The 16,886-nt window shown below is 43.0% G+C and overlaps 1 long non-coding RNA gene across 1 annotated transcript in view; it reads right to left on the bottom strand.

Annotated features, from left to right (window-relative positions):
• The window catches only part of LOC122559918 (uncharacterized), a 34,321-nt gene extending 18,065 nt beyond the window's left edge, over nt 1-16,256 (bottom strand). The window contains exon 1 of the long non-coding RNA XR_015759473.1: nt 16,140-16,256. This is a non-coding gene — a long non-coding RNA (uncharacterized LOC122559918). The remainder of the gene's footprint in view (nt 1-16,139) is intronic.
• Between the last annotated feature and the right edge of the window lie 630 nt (nt 16,257-16,886).

Here is a 16,886-nt window from a genome sequence, read left to right as displayed (position 1 = left end):
CAGTTATGACATTGTTTTGTCCATTTTAATTTTAGTTGCTTTTTATTTCTTTTCAGTTTTAGTTTACATTTAATCAGAATTTGTAGGCTGTTTAGGCCCAGTTATGGGGAATCAATGGGTTCTCACTACACTGTGCACCTTGCTATAATGTACTGTTTGGCTGGTTTCCAAATAGTACATTATAGTAACATCCTACTGTATTACTATAATTAATATGTACTTGAACTTTGCTTAGCTGGAACTTTCATGCTGGCTCCCTCAGTGCAAGAAATCTTGCAAATAGTTTCTAATTATATTGCATATTTAATTTTTTGCCTCACTGATCAAGAAGGTGCCATGTTTGATCTCTCTTTGTGCATAGTTGCAGTTCGTCTCAATGTCACCAACCTGGTAAAGTGGGGAAAAAGATCAACATGGCCAGGTAACTATCCTGATCACAATCCATTGACTGCGCTGGTAAATATTTTCCTGTCTGCCTTGCACAAGTAGGGAAGGGGTGGGAAGAGGGACAACTGGGAGGGATCAGAGTGAGTATTAAATCCCCATGTGCTCCTTTAACTCCTGGGACTATCTTATACCTAGCCAGTCAGCTGCCGACCAGAAACATGGGATTGAGTTTTCCAATTTGGAGTTAAATAGTTTGGTTTAGATTGATGGCGCCCAATCCACCATGCTCAGAGTGATTTTCCTTATGCAATTGTCTGCTCTGCATTTTATTAATTATTCAATGGGGTCTTGGCACCCTTGCTCAGGGAATCTTTCAAGCAGCAAAGGCAGGAGTGCTCATCACTGTCGTGACCTTCGGGCTTTCAATAGCTATGACGCCATTTTGAAGCCCAGCTGTTCACAATTTCATGCACTACAGGTAAGGAAGTGCCCCTCACACTGTGTCATCCAAGCCTCAGTAATCGGGACATGGCCCCAAGGAAAAAAGTGTTTGCCTCCCACTGTGCAGACAGAGACTTGGAAGCATCAGAGGTTGGGGCGGTAGAGGGGGACACAGTCTTTTATCTTGGGTCAGTGCAGACTCATCCATCTGGAGGAATGCCAAGCAATGTAAGAAAAAAGCTCAATGAGTTTCTCCACTCTGCAGCATAAGTGCCACCGTCTCCTCCTTCCTGATACCTCATCCTCCCTCTCTCTCTCGCTCTGCACCTTCAGCCCTCTCCTACCAAGCTTCATCCTTTACCACTCTTACAAATTATCCATAATATTTTCCCCACTTGATCTCAGCCACCCCAACTTCAGACATTGCCAATCCTGCAAGCTATCTGTGCTGCTTACTCAGTCAGCTGGGACACCTCCCCACCTGCACCACAAATACCAGTTGTGGCACCCTTCTTCATTTCCATTAAAACCTGCCCTTCTCTGTCTCATCCAGAATGAGAGGAGAAAGTGAGGACTGCAGATGCTGGAGATCAGAGCTGAAAATGTGTTGCTGGAAAAGTGCAGCAGGTCAGGCAGCATCCAAGGAGCAGGAGAATCGACGTTTCGGGCATGAGCCCTTCTTCAGGAAGAAGGGCTCATGCCCAAAATGTCGATTCTCCTGCTCCTTGGATGCTGCCTGACCTGCTGCGCTTTTCCAGCAACACATTTTCAGCTCATTCTGAATGATAGGTTGGAAAGAGTCAAGATGTGTGGTGGGCTGCCAGCATTAGGTTCCTCACATCATAAATGGAAATCATCCTGTCTTTTGATGGCCCCAAGTGGCTGACTGAGTTTGTCCAAGTCCTTGGAGTGTTTCTGGAGGCTTCCCTTAACTTCCTGCAGCACATTCCCTTTGCGAAGGCTATCTCACTTGACTTGACTAAAGACTGCTGACAAGCATGATAATTTTCTGGCTCTGTGCCTTCACTCATCAGCAAGGTAAGACAGAAGTATCCTGAACCTAGTATATCTGGCTGAGGGGGCAAATAACAAAAGATCATGTACAGCAAGAATTGTACCTAACATTGTGGGAGACTTTCTTGAAATTCTTGGCTGATTCTGCCATAAATTTCACCATTGGCCACATTGCTCAGACTCCAAACAGTGTCCTCATTTTGTATCTTTCTCCACAGCTGCTGCCAGACCTTTTGAGTTTCTCTCATACTTCCTGTTATTCCTACTTCTATATTATATTTCCATTGAAATAAATGACGACATTCCATTTGCCTTCCTAATCACTTGCTGTGCTTGCATATTAGCTTTTTGTCATTCACGGATCAGGCTACTGCTCGATCTCTCTGCAACAGAGAGTTCTGCAAACCCTTTTCATGTATACAATATGTTGCTTCCCTATTTCTCCTGCCAAAGTGAAAAAAGTCACTTTTTCCCACAGAAGCTGTAGACTTTTGAAACCTGTAATAACTATGAAAAACAACAAAAATTGTTTCAAACTATAGTGAAAGCCAGAAGAAATCAATCGTCAACAAATCTGTATGCGTTTGATGATTTTTAAAATATCAATGATAAAGAAAACCCTTCAATGCGCTGGTTATGTTTTCTGCAATTCAAGACCAACAGCAGAGATTAGCTGTTGATTAATCTTGAAATGGCAACTCTGAAGACAAATCAGCATTGTGTTACTTGAATGTACATTGTATGTGCATTATCACATACACCAAGGTGACATCCAACTGACTTTATATCAGATGTGTCCTTGTTTACAGAAGATGCTAATATAGAGCTTTTCTACCTTTCACGTCCACAAAAAAAAAAACTATTGATTCAATTTTCTTGCACAACAAAAAACAAAAGCTCCTGGTTAACCCTAGCAGGTCTGGCAGCATCTGTGCAAAAGGGTTTCTGAGGAAACGTTAACTCTGATTTCTCTCCATGGATGCTGCCAGACTTGTTGAGCTTTTCCAGCAATTTCTGTTTCTGTTTGATTTTACAGCATCCACAGTTCTTCCAATTTCCTTACATGCACAGTCTAGTGTTCCAATTTTGTGACAACCAAAAGAAGTATAAATACATTCCGATATAGAAAGTGAAGAGAAACTTCTGAAATCCTGTTTTTCTGCTCGGAAGAATCATAAAGTACACCAAAGAAGGAAAATATTTGGCCCATTGAGTCTGCAGTTCCTAGCTCTTTTGAATGTAATTAATTCCACTGTCTCATTTTATCTTTTCTGTTCTATTCCTGTATTTTTTCCTTTCAAATATTTATCCCTTTCCTTTCTGAAGGCTATTGATGAATCTTTCAGGACCAGCCAAGCAGACAATGTATTACAAATACTAACCATGAATTGCCTGAGAAAACCTTTAATCAAGATGTCTTTTTTTTTTACCAATAACCTTGGTTGCCACTTCTTTAGCTGCTCAACATTGTTTCATTTTATTTGCACTCTCTAAACTCTTCTTGGTTCCATACAAGTAAAATCCTCTTAACCTTTTTTTTACTGTAAGGACAACAACCATGTCTCATCCAGTATATCCATGTACCTGTGATCCTTTATCCCTGGAGAATGGTAATTCAGAAATTACTACAGGACTCTTAACATGTCAGAAAGGAGAGCTGAAACTAAATGTCTCATAATTAGCAGATACTTAAAAAAGGAATGCATAAAGGAAATTGTTAAACCAATATATACTGCAAGAGTAGAAAAAGGTGCAGCAGGAAAGGCACAGCAGGTCAGGCAGCATCAGAGGAGCAGGAAAGGTACAACAGATCAGACTGCATCAGAGGAACAGGAAAGGTACAACAGATCAGACAGCATCAGACTGCTGGTGACCAGTCCTGATGAAGGGTCCCGACCCAAAAAGTCGACTTTCCTGCTCCTCTGATGCTGCCTGATCTGCTGTACCTTTCCTGCTCCTCTGACGCTGCCTGACCTGCTCTACCTTTCCTGCTCCTCTGATGCTGCCTGACCTGCTGTACCTTTCCTGTTCCTCTGATGTTGCCTGACCTGCTCCTCTGATGCTGCCTGATCTGCTGTACCTTTCCTGCTCCTCTGACACTGTCTGACCTGCTGTACCTTTCCTGCTCCTCTGACGCTGCCTGACCTGCTGTACCTTTCCTGCTCCTCTGATGCTGCTCTGACCTGCTGTACCTTTCCTGCTCCTCTGATGCTGCTCTGACCTGCTGTACCTTTCCTGCTCCTCTGACGCTGCCTGACCTATTGTACCTTTCCTGCTCCTCTGACACTGTCTGACCTGCTGTATCTTTCCTGCTCCTCTGATACTGCCTGACCTGCTGTACCTTTCCTGTTCCTCTGATGCTGCCTGACCTGCTGTATCTTTCCTGCTCCTCTGATGCTGTCTGATCTGCTGTACCTTTCCTGCGCCTCTGATGCTGTCTGATCTGCTGTACCTTTCCTGCTCCTCTGATGATGCCTGACCTGCTCTACCTTTCCTGCTCCTCTGATGCTGCCTGACCTGCTGTACCTTTCCGGCTCCTCTGACGCTGCCTGACCTGCTGTACCTTTCCGGCTCCTCTGACACTGTCTGACCTGCTGTACCTTTCCGGCTCCTCTGATGCTGTCTGACCTGCTGTACCTTTCCGGCTCCTCTGATGCTGTCTGACCTGCTGTACCTTTCCTGCTCCTCTGACACTGTCTGACCTGCTGTACCTTTCCTGCTCCTCTGACGCTGCCTGACCTGCTGTACCTTTCCTGCTCCTCTGATGCTGCTCTGACCTGCTGTACCTTTCCTGCTCCTCTGATGCTGCTCTGACCTGCTGTACCTTTCCTGCTCCTCTGACGCTGCCTGACCTATTGTACCTTTCCTGCTCCTCTGACACTGTCTGACCTGCTGTATCTTTCCTGCTCCTCTGATACTGCCTGACCTGCTGTACCTTTCCTGTTCCTCTGATGCTGCCTGACCTGCTGTATCTTTCCTGCTCCTCTGATGCTGTCTGATCTGCTGTACCTTTCCTGCGCCTCTGATGCTGTCTGATCTGCTGTACCTTTCCTGCTCCTCTGATGATGCCTGACCTGCTCTACCTTTCCTGCTCCTCTGATGCTGCCTGACCTGCTGTACCTTTCCGGCTCCTCTGACGCTGCCTGACCTGCTGTACCTTTCCGGCTCCTCTGACACTGTCTGACCTGCTGTACCTTTCCGGCTCCTCTGATGCTGTCTGACCTGCTGTACCTTTCCGGCTCCTCTGATGCTGTCTGACCTGCTGTACCTTTCCTGCTCCTCTGATGCTGTCTGACCTGCTGTACCTTTCCTGCTCCTCTGATGCTGTCTGACCTGCTGTACCTTTCCTGCTCCTCTGATGCTGTCTGACCTGCTGTACCTTTCCTGTTCCTCTGATGCTGCCTGACCTGCTGTACCTTTCCTGCTCCTCTGATGATGCCTGATCTGCTGTACCTTTCCTGCTCCTCTGATGCTGCCTGACCTGCTGTACCTTTCCTGCTCCTCTGATGCTGCCTGACCTGCTGTACCTTTCCTGCTCCTCTGATGCTGCCTGACCTGCTGTACCTTTCCTGCTCCACATTCTATCTACTCTGACTTCCTTACTATCTTGAATATATATACAGTGATCCAGAGATAGAGGCTCTTAGTTTGATAGCCAAATAAATGGATTTTATATTAAAAAATTCCATTGTCACTTGAAGTACCTAATGTAGATAATAAGCTCTTTGTAATGAGAGTCCTGCCATGCTCAATCTGGTTTGTGAAAATATTCATAATATCTGAAAGAGGTGAGAAGCTCATTGCTGACATTAGCAAACATTTTAATGTTGATATAATTTACACTGTACATAATATTCCACTTATTGAGAGTTTATATGATGCATTAGGATGAGGATACAACAAATTACATAGGATATTTTTAGAAAAACTCCAGGTGATCCATTTGACAGTCATGTGACAGTCACCAAAAAATGCTGTAAATCCATAACGAATGTCAAACTTTCCTAAGTAGACGAAAATAAAATAATATCATTAATATGCCAAAAAAGACATTTTATTAAAGCTTTCATCAGGACAACTTGCAAGAACAGCAATTTAAAGTGGAAACCAACATTTATATTCTATGAGATATGAATACTGATTGGCTAGCAAAGGGACACTGATTGGTAGAGGCATTGCCATGAATAATTATCAGTTAATGATGGCTGACAGTTAACTGCTGATCTTTGGTAAATTTTAAACCAGGCAGCATGATTGAGAAATTGTCCAGTAAATGGCTGTCAGTTAATTGGTTGAGTTGAAACAGATACAGTGCTTGTACATTTTTAATTCTGCAAAGACCAGGGCCCCATGTTACTCATGACTATGAGTTAACTGCAAGGCTAGCAAAAGGAATATGTATATGTGTACATAAACTACGCTAGTTTCATCTCAACAAATTAAACAACTATTTCCTGGTTCATTTCTCAGGGCAATGCCTTGACCAATCCAAGTTACCAGCCTGCTTTAAATTTTAAACAAAGCCTGACTGTTAACTGTCCGTCATTATCAACTATATAAAAAGTAAAATACTGTAGATGGTGGGGATCTGAAATATAAACAGAAAGTGCTGGTGAAACTCAGCAGATCTGACAGCATCTGTGGAAAGAAACATTGAATTGTCATTTTAAGTCTAATGGCTCCACTTTGGAACATTATCTACTGATGCATTCTCCATCACAATGCTTCCAGCAAACAGAAACCACTCACCAACCAATCAGCATTTGGCTATCATACAGTGTAAATGTTGGTGCCCCTTTTTAATTGTCATTTTTGCAAATTGTTCTGGTGAGTTCAAGGCAAAACGTTTCAACGCAATGTGTTTTCAAGAGCTGAAGTGTACTATCAAAAGACCAAAAAGTATCATAACTTAGAGAAAAGAAATTAGGCTAAAAACAGCTGCATTCATCTGAACCACACTTTACTTTGATTTAAGAATCTCTTCAGGAAAACCAATTAACCATTCAAACAATTTCATTCACTTCACCTGAAGGAACACCAGCAAAAAAAACCTGCTTCAGTTTGTAGGTTGATCTAATGGGTGTTGACAGCACTGAGCAGTCTAAGGGTCCTAAATAAAAAAAAACTGGGGGACATTTTATTCTTTGATCAGGGCTTTTATTTCAAATGTTACTGCTTGATCAGAAATTCTGTATAATTAGGTGCAACAGGAAATGATTTGATAGTATGTAATGTGATACTTAAATCCAGAATGTATCAGCATTATAATTCAATCATTTATTGTCGGCTAACCGTAGAACTGGCTGTCAGTTTATTTTGATTGAGAAGAATGAAACAATTTGTATTTGCATTGTGCCTTCAAAGCAAAAAAAAGAGTCTGTAAGGCTGTACCAGTTGAAGGCTCTGACATTGATTCTGGTATGGAAGGTCAGAATCTGATAAACAGTGGTACTATTGTATATTATACCCCAGAGACATACAGGGATTATTCTCACCAGGTTCTATGTCTGTACAAGAACTTTGACCCAGATTTTTCAATGGCCTGATAGTCATTCCTACAGTATAGCTGCACATTGTGCAACAGGACACTCAAACCCCCCATATAACAGACTCTAAGAAAATTTCTCTGGAAACTGAAGATTCCAATGGGCAATGCCATATACTTAGAATGCTCCAGAAGTAACTCTTTCAATTAGAGAATTTGGTGGTGCTGCTGCGGTTAGTAATTTGTTAGCAAGCCACAAAAAATATGGACAATTAAAAATCTTAACCACAACTGCATATCTCCCAAATCTCTCATACCCTGAGATTGATACCCCATACCCTGCCACTGACCCGACAGCCTAACTCCTTAGCATGTGCCAATCCTACCATCAAATCCAACAACTCCTCTACCCCACATGACTGGCAGACTCAACACCACATACCAGTCACTGGACCCCATAACCCCACCAATGCCCCATGAGCATCAACACCCTCCTCCTTCCTGGTTCCAGAATCAATATCCTTTGACTATATCAATTTACTCTAAACATTCATTCACTTACCTGGTTCCCTTCCCGCCTTGTACCCAGGCATCCTACCTACCTGGCAGCCTACCAACCTGACACACTGGTGCTCTACCCAACTGGCACCCTACCCACTTGGCACCCTACCCTCCTCAGACACTAACCCCACACTCATCCACATACTTACCCTTTCAGAAGAGTGTCAAAGTTGTTATCTGTAATGCTGGACAGTTAAACCACAGAATACTGCAAACACTGTTTTGTAAATGGGGGCATAGTTTAACTTCCATTCTGCATCATGAGGGACCGCCAGATTTTAAGTACACTCTGTATGTCTGAAGGAGACCTGATCGGAATCTTCTATCAGAAATATGGAGTTTTATCTTGATGTAAAAAAATGGAGTGGGATGGCAATCCGATTGTGAATGTCCATTATTTCAGTGCTTCTGAACATTCTGTTTTCTTATACATAGTGTTTATTTTCTGCTTCTCTGTAACCACACCCAAAGCTTTAACCACCAGCATTCAGCACAGTGAGCAGTCAACAGACTGAATAGAAGCAAAGTGAACAATGAAACAAAAGTAGCTATTAAATGGTGTTTGGCTGTGGTGTACTTCCAGAGGTAAGTAGGTTCATGGCACAAGAGGGAAATGTGGTGGTAGGACGAGGCAGTAGAGTTTTAGATTACTTGGAACGTAGTGTGCGCAGCTTTTAATGAGAGAATTGAGGAAGCTCCACAGAGGTATGGATGAATTATCTGGTTGTCGTGATATAATTGGTGAAAGAAGGCAACACAACTGTGGTGGAAATTGGCCAAAAATAATAAAAAAGCAAAATCCTGTCGAGGGAAATCTTGAAATAAAACATCAAATTCTGAAAATAGTTAACAATTCAGTCAGCATCTGTGGAGAGAGAATGAAATAGCAGAATCTTTCCAGTTCTTAAATGACATGGGGCATGGTGAGAAAACTGAGATGTCCAGTAAGAATCTAAAGAATAGAACGGAAATTTATTGTCACATTTACTTTTACATGAAAAATACAAGGAAATATTTTGTAAGTCACCTACATTAATGACAGAAGTCATATGTTAACATTTTTTAAAAATGAAATTAAGACAAAGTTCATCACAGTTTAGTTAACAGCTCCCAGACTCAGGAAAAGCCATTAAAGGAATGATGGACTGTTTAGAAGATACTGACAGGATAAGACTGTTATTCTGGGACGGGAATGCCATGCTGAGATGAGACCACCATGCAGGGCCGCTGGAATACCCGGCTGGAAGCGTCCACCAGAGAAGATCGCCTTGCTGGGCCGAGACTGCCACCCCTGGTTGAGAGCGGCTGCTGGGCTTCTCAACACTGAGATCAAAAGGTCCCATTTTCCAACCAAGTGTCGGAAAGTGAGTCGTGATTCCCACTAGTGAGCCCTATGAGGCCTAATTGCATGGACCATCACCCATTAAGAGCCCCAATATTTCCATATAATCTCATGTCATTAATATGCATTTTAATTATTGTCCCTTCTGCCTATGGAAACTGGATGCTGAGAATTCCCAAAATGAATGCCAGAGCAGGTATCTGGTGACTCCAGCTTGTCACTGCTCCTCCAGACTTCTACCATGGATGCCTGGTACCAACATTTCATGGCACACTCCATGGGGGTTGACTGCATGCACACTATATCCATGGATGTTGGCATCCATGCTCCATCGAATTCAGCACCGCCTTCCTAACCTGCAATCTTCTTCCTGACCTCTCCACCCCCACCCCAGTCTGACCTATCACCCTCACCTTGACCTCTCTCCACCTATCACATTTCCGACGCCCCTCCCCCAAGTTCCTCCTCCCTACCTTTTATCTTAGCCTGCTGGACAAACTTTCCTCATTCCTGAAGAAGGGCTTATGCCCGAAACGTCGATTCTCCTGTTCCCTGGATGCTGCCTGACCTGCTGTGCTTTTCCAGCAACACATTTTCAGATCCAACATGTACCAGCCTCACCACATCATCATTGTGCAATCCCAGCATGTCCCAGCAATGGCAATTACATTTGCCTTCACTGAGTGTGAGACTTAAGCGAACGAGAGGGCTTGGGGCACAGAGAAATGATACATCATTAATGAGGTGAGTTTGGGGCAACAGTTTGAGAAATTTCCTGGTGCTTGCAGAAAGAAACCCTTGAAGAAACTCGACAAAAATGACACTTAGCCAATCAGCTCACAGTGAACCTGCAACTTTGCCAGTTCTGAAAAGGTCATCAGCCAAACAGTTCAAGCTTCTTCCCCACAGATGCTGCCTGAGCTGCTGAGTATTTCTAGCATTTTGGTTTCGTATTTGAAATGAACCATCTTGATCATTGAAAGGTTACTTTAAAGCAAATGCATGAAATGGTTTGTATTCAGTATTTTCCAGGCTGATTTAAACATGCATCTACATCTCATTTACATTGCCTTCTGCAAAATGTTTATCCAGTGAAGTCAATGCATTTATATATCCAAGACTGATAATACAGTTAATTAAGAAATGCCCGGAAGCAGGAGGGATAAATATCGGGATGTAATTTCTCAATATGCAGCTTCTCAGAAGCAATAGACTTGCCTGGCTGATTTCTGACAGCTGCAGTTGTTCTCTTATGATCCCTAGTGAACGCAGAGTAGTCCAATCATCGCATCAGCTCTGTTTCAGTAACACTGACTATGCGTGAGAAACTGATATTGCAGAATCACTGACCCTTACTATTTACACCCTTTCTTGGTCTGCTCCCTAATTTTTTTTTGTTTTTTTTTGTTTGTTCTGTCTGATTATAGATATTTTTAATTGAACTGTTTACACATGTTAATGCACATGTCTGGGAAAAGTAGGACGAGAACCTGCACTTTCTAGTCCAGAGGAAGGGATAGGACTACTGCATCATTATATAACAAGTGGTTATAATTGCTGTAAATTTATAAAACGTTGCAACTTACCAGTCTAGTGGCCAGTAAGGTTTGTCAAAAACTATGTGCAGCAGAAGGTTATATTTTCCTCAAAGTGACTTGCCTTGAAATTATCCTAACTCTGACAGTTCCACTCCTGCTGATGGTAACAACATATGCTGAAATTTCCTGAGAATTAGCATACTCGAATACAGACACACGAATACTGAGGCTCAAGGACAAGGTAAACCATAGGCTGAATTTCTTCTGCAGAGATCCTCTTTACCTTAGTGATGTTATGAAAATTAACATTTGAAGCTGTGAAACATTCAATCAGGCAGATTTAATTCAATCTTTTTCAGGAAATGCAATTATGCTCGCTTTTCTCTGTTTTGACAGGAAAGACTTTTATACCATTAAAAGCATTCAAATATGTAGAAAATATAGAGCAGACCTCAGTGAGGATTTTTTTTTTGAAAAACTACAGAAATCATTAGAAAAGTAGAAGTATGATCTTCTGAACCTGCTAAGCTGAAAATTTTGAGTGCATATGTAGCCCTGCTCAGAAAGAATATAAACACACATAACTTGCACTTTCTGATCAATTGAATGGAAACAGGGCTATATCGTTTAGCCAGATGAGGTCACAGTCAATATTCTCCTGTTCTGCATGGCCAGTTTGTTTCAATCTGGATACTTTTACACTTTTCTTTGCTCTCAAGCGCAAGGTACTTAATCCAGAGCAAGTCCTGTGTGTATCTTCCAGGCTGCTGCTTGTATACTGTTCAGTAGGAATATTCATTTTAGTAATTTGAATCCAGCAGTGCTGCAGATGGTCGGTGGAGATGTATTTTGGGAGGTTGCAGTATAAAATCTTCATTAGTCATGCATAAATTTCCTCAGAGAAATCTGGTGAATCTGGAAACATCCACATGCTTGAATGACCAAAAGATCATGGATCGTAGAAACCCTACAGTGTGGAAACAGGCCATTTGGCCCAACAAGTCCACATTGACCCTCTGAAGGTTAGCCCACCGAGACCCATTCCCTTACCCTATTACTTTACATTTACCCCTGACTAATGCACCTAATCTACACAACCCTGAACACTATAGGCAATCTAGCATGGCCAATTCACCTAACCTGCATGTTTTTGGATTGTGAAACGTTATGTGAAACTTTGAAGCCAATAAGTATCCATTCACCAGGGACACCATCATCCAGATTCCATCAAAATTTTTCTTTCATTTGTTTCATTTTCTTCTCTTTTAATTCCAATTTAGGAATGAATAATTGTTTCATTCAAATTGTGGAAAATTTGAGCGACTATTCTGTTAAAAATACAACATTTAACAATAAACAGTTCAAGATAAATAGTAAATATGTATTTTCATTTTACTGTGGCTGAAGATTTCATTTCACATTGGTTCCGAACACAATATCCAGTGGCTGACCATAACAGCTAGTTTGGGGGATGCACTTAAACCTCATTTATCTGAGACCAACATGTAACATGCAACATCAACATGTAATATGACCTTCATCAGCATTGAATGTGAATATGGATATGAAAGAGAATCTACTTTTAAATAGCCATGATACAGTTCCGCAGAAGTATGACTAAAGAGTCGAGTGTCAGAGAGTTTGTGGCAGATTTAAAGCAAGATAACATTCCTTATGGTGGCATAGCTTTCATTCTGGAAGCACTTTCCTGCTGTATGCAGACAGTCACTGCACACATTGCATTTCAGAAAAGGCAGGGAAGTGGGACATGAGAAGGTAAATTAGGAAGGAACAGGTCATCATCTACAGAGTGTGAAAGTGATGACCAATTCCATGCAAGAGGAAGGGGGGAGAATAGAAAAGCGCTTGTGGTAGGGGACTCAATAGTTAGATGGATTGCCTGGAGATTTCGTCGTCAGGAACGGGACTCCCGGAAGGTATGTTGCCTCCCTGGTGCCAGGATCTAGGATGTCGTCGATCAGGTTTACAGGATTCAGAAGGGGGACGGTGAGCAGCCAGAAATCGTGGTACATATTGGCACCAATGACATAACCAGGAAAGGGATTGAGCATCTGAAAAGTGACTACAGAGAGCTAGCTGAAGAGCAGGAGGAGTAGAGTGGTGATCTCAGGTTTGCTACCGGTGCAACGAGACAGGGAGGTGAGGAACAGTCAGCGAGTGCAGTTTAACACGTGGCTGCAAGGCTGGTGCAGGAGGGAGGGCTTCAGATACTTCGACCAGTGGGATGCCTTCTGGGTAAGGTGGGACCTGTACATGAAGGATGGGTTGCACCTGAACTGGAAGTGCACGAATGTTGCGAGTGGGAGATTTGCTTGGTGTGGTTCTGGAGGGTTTAATTTAGTTTGGCAGGGGGCTGGGAACCAAAGCTACATATTTGAGAGGGGGGTAGTTGTGGATGGGGCAGTGACAGGATGTAGTGAATCTATTGGGAAGGTTTTTCATGTGATGAAACAAAGGGATTGGTTAAAGTGTGTCTGCTTTAACGCAAGGAGTGTCAGAAATAAGAGTGATAAACTTAGAGCATGGATCAGTACTTGGGATTATGATGTTGTGGCCATAACGGAGACATGGATTTCACAGGGGTAAGAATGGTTGCTAGATGTTCCAGGGTTTAGAACATTTAAAAAGAACAGGGTGGGTGGAAAAAGAGGAGGCAGTGTAGCATTGTTAATCAGAGGAGTGTATCACAGCTACACAAACAAAGGTTGTTGAGGAAGGTTTGTCAACTGAGTCAGTATGGGTGAAAGTTAGGAACAGCATGGGAGCAACCACCTCATTGGGGGTTTTCTACAGACCCCCGAATAGCAGTAGGGAGATTGAAGAACTCATAGGCCGGCAGACTTTGGGAAAATGCAGATGTAGCAGGGTTGTTGTTATGGGTGACTTCAACTTTCCCAGTATTGACTGGAACCTCATTAGTGCAGATGTTCTGGATGGAGCCATTTTTGTCAGGTGTATTCAGGAGGGTTTCCTTATTCAGTATGTAGACAGGCAGATGAGGGGAAAGGCCATTTTAGATTTGGTGCTGGGCAATGAGCTAAGACAGGTGTCAGATCTTGCAGTGGGAGAACACTTTGGTGACAGTCATCACAACTGCCTCACATTTACCATAGCCTTGGCGAGGGAAGATATTTAATTGGGGAAATGGAAATTATGACACTATCAGACAGGAGTTGGGAAGTACATATTGGAAGCAATTGTTCCACAGAAAGGGCACAGCAGACATGTGGAGACTGTTTAAGGAGCAATTGTTGTGAGTGATGCACAAATTTATTCCTCTGAGACAGGCAAGAATATGTAACATTAAGGAGCCTTGGATGACAAGAACAGAGGAGTTTCTCATCAAAAGGAAGAAGGCAGCTTACATAAGGTGGAGGAAGCAAGGATCTAGCACAGCTTTACAGGATTACAGGCTTACTAGAAAGGAGCTCAGAAATGGACTGAGGAGAACCAGGAGGGGGCACGAAAAAGGCTTGGCAGGAAGGGTTAGGGAGAACCCAAAGGTATTTTACTCATACTTGAGGAATTAGAAAATGATCAGGGAGAAGGTTGGGCCAGTCAGTCTTAAGTCTGTGGTCAGCAAGGTTTTGGAAAGAATTCTGAGGGACAGGATTTATGACTATTTGGAAAGGCATAGCGTGATTAAAAGCAGTCAGCATGGCTTTGTGAGGGGCAGTTCATGAGGAGGTGACAAGACAGGTCGACGAAAGTCAAGCAGTGGATATGGAGTATATGGACTTTGGCAAGGCATTTGATAAAGTTCCCTGTGGTAAGCTCATTCAAGAAGTCAGGAGGTATGGGGTACAGGGAGATTTGGCTAAATGGATTCATAATTGTTTGGCCTACAGAAAGTAGAGAGTGGTTGTAGATGGAAAGTATTCTGCCTGGAGGTCAATGGTGAGTGGTGTTCCATAGGGCTCTGTTCTTGGGCCTCTGCTCCTTGTAGTTTTTATAAATGATTTGGATGAGGAGGTTAAGGGATGGGTTAGTAAATTTGCCAATGATACAAAGGTTGGAGGTGCTGTTGATAGTATCGATGACTGTTGCAGGCTGCAGCTTTACATAGACAGGATTCAGAGCTGGGCTGAGGAATGGCAGATGGAGTTCAACCTGGATAAATGTGAAGTGATGCATTTTGGGAGGTCAAACTTGAATGCTGAATATAGGATTAAAGACAGGATTCTTGGCAGTGTGGAGGAACAGAGGGATCTTGGTGTTCAAGTGCATAGATCCCTCAAAGTTGCCATCCAAGTGGATAGGGTGTTAAGAAAACATATGGTGTTTTGGCTTTCATTAACAGGGGACTCGAGTTTAGAGCCGCGAGGTTTTGCTGCAGCTCTACAAGATTCTGGTGAGACCACACTTGAAATATTGTGCCCAGTTCTGGTCACCCTATTATAGGAAAGATATGGAGGCTAAGAAGGTTTACTAGAATGCTGCCTGGATTAGAGGGCTTGCCTTATGAAGAGAGGTTGACTAAGCTTGGACTTTTCTCTCTGGAGAGAAGGAGGAAGAGAGGTGACTGGATCGAGGTATCCAAGATAATGAGAGGCATGGATAGAGTCAATAGTCAGAGACTTTTCCCCAGGACAGGATTGACTGGCATGAAGGGTCTTAGTTTTAAGGGGAAAGGTATAGAGGAGACATCAGAGGTAGGTTCTTTACACAGAGAGTTGTGAATGCATATGGTCAGTTTTGGTGGTGGAAGCAGAGTCATTAGGGACATTTAAGCGACTGCTGGACATGTACATGGACAGCAGTGAATTGAGGGGTGCGTAGTTTAGGTATTTTATTTTAGATTAGGAATAATCCTTGGCACAGCATCGTGGGCAGAAGGGTCTGTTCTGTGCTGTACATTTCCATATTCTATGTTCTATCACTAATGGACCTGATCACCTGATCATGATATAGCAGCTCACAGCTAAAGACATATTTTCTGTTCCAGCACAAGGGAAAATCACACATCTTTGAAGTTACAGCTCAGAGCAAGGTCAGCTGAGAGTCATGCAGGCTGAGGTTTCTGCCATAATGACTGAGGATAATAGAACTTAAAGGGGTTTCCAGAGTCTCACAGTGGTACAGCAATCTGTCCTTCAACAGATCACTGGTACACTGCTGAAGATTTGTGCTCCAGAACTTGCCACACCACTAGCTAACCTATTCCAGTATGGCTACAACACTGGCATCTACCCAGCAATGTAAAATCCTTGTCCAGTAATGTCCTGTACACAAAAAGGAGGACAAATTCAACCTGGCTATTTACCTTCCCATCATGTTACTCTCAATCGTAAGTAAAGTGATGGAAGGTGTCATAAACAGTACTATCAAGCAGCACTTGTTCAGCAATTACCTGCTCAGTGATGCCCAGGTTGGGCTCCAAGGGGTTGCTCCACTTCTTCCTTCATTACAGCCTGAGTTCAAACAAGGAGAAAAGAGCTGAATTCCAGATGTGAGATCAGAATGATTACCCTTGGCATCAAGGCCACATTTGACTGAGTGTAGCATTGAGGAACCTTCCCAAAATTGGAGGGAGTGGGTACTGGGGTATACTGGTTGGAGTCATACCTGGCACAGGAATCCTAGGAATCCTGCAGTGAGTAACTCACCTCCTAACTCTCCAAAGTCTGACTATCATTTACAAGGCACAAGTCAGGAGTGTGATGGAATACTCACCACTTGCCTGGATGGGTGCAGCTCCAACAACACTCAAAAAGCTTGATACCATCCAGGACAAAGCAGCCTGCTTGATTGGCGCCAATCCACCAGCATCCACTCCCCTCACTGATGCTCAGTAACATTAGCATGGGCCATTTCCTTTGATAGTACCTTCCAAATCCATGACCACTACCACATGGGATAACAAGAGCAGTAGGAACATCACCTATAAGTTCTCGTCCACGTCCTAACCCTTCCTGAAGGAAATATATTGCCTTTCCATCAGTGTCACTGGGTCCAAATCCTGGAATTCCCTCTCTAATGGCATCGTTGGTTTACCTGCACCAAATGGAGTGCAGTGGTTCAAGATGGCAACTAACCATCAACCTCTCGAGGGCAACTAGGAATGGTGATTTAGCCAGTGATGTCCATGACCCATGAG

This window comes from Chiloscyllium plagiosum, unplaced genomic scaffold, assembly GCF_037043375.1.
Source record: "Chiloscyllium plagiosum isolate Xiang-an unplaced genomic scaffold, Cpla_swu_hap1 HiC_scaffold_15, whole genome shotgun sequence".
Taxonomy (NCBI): domain Eukaryota; kingdom Metazoa; phylum Chordata; class Chondrichthyes; order Orectolobiformes; family Hemiscylliidae; genus Chiloscyllium; species Chiloscyllium plagiosum.
This window is presented reverse-complemented; position numbering and strand designations above follow the sequence as displayed.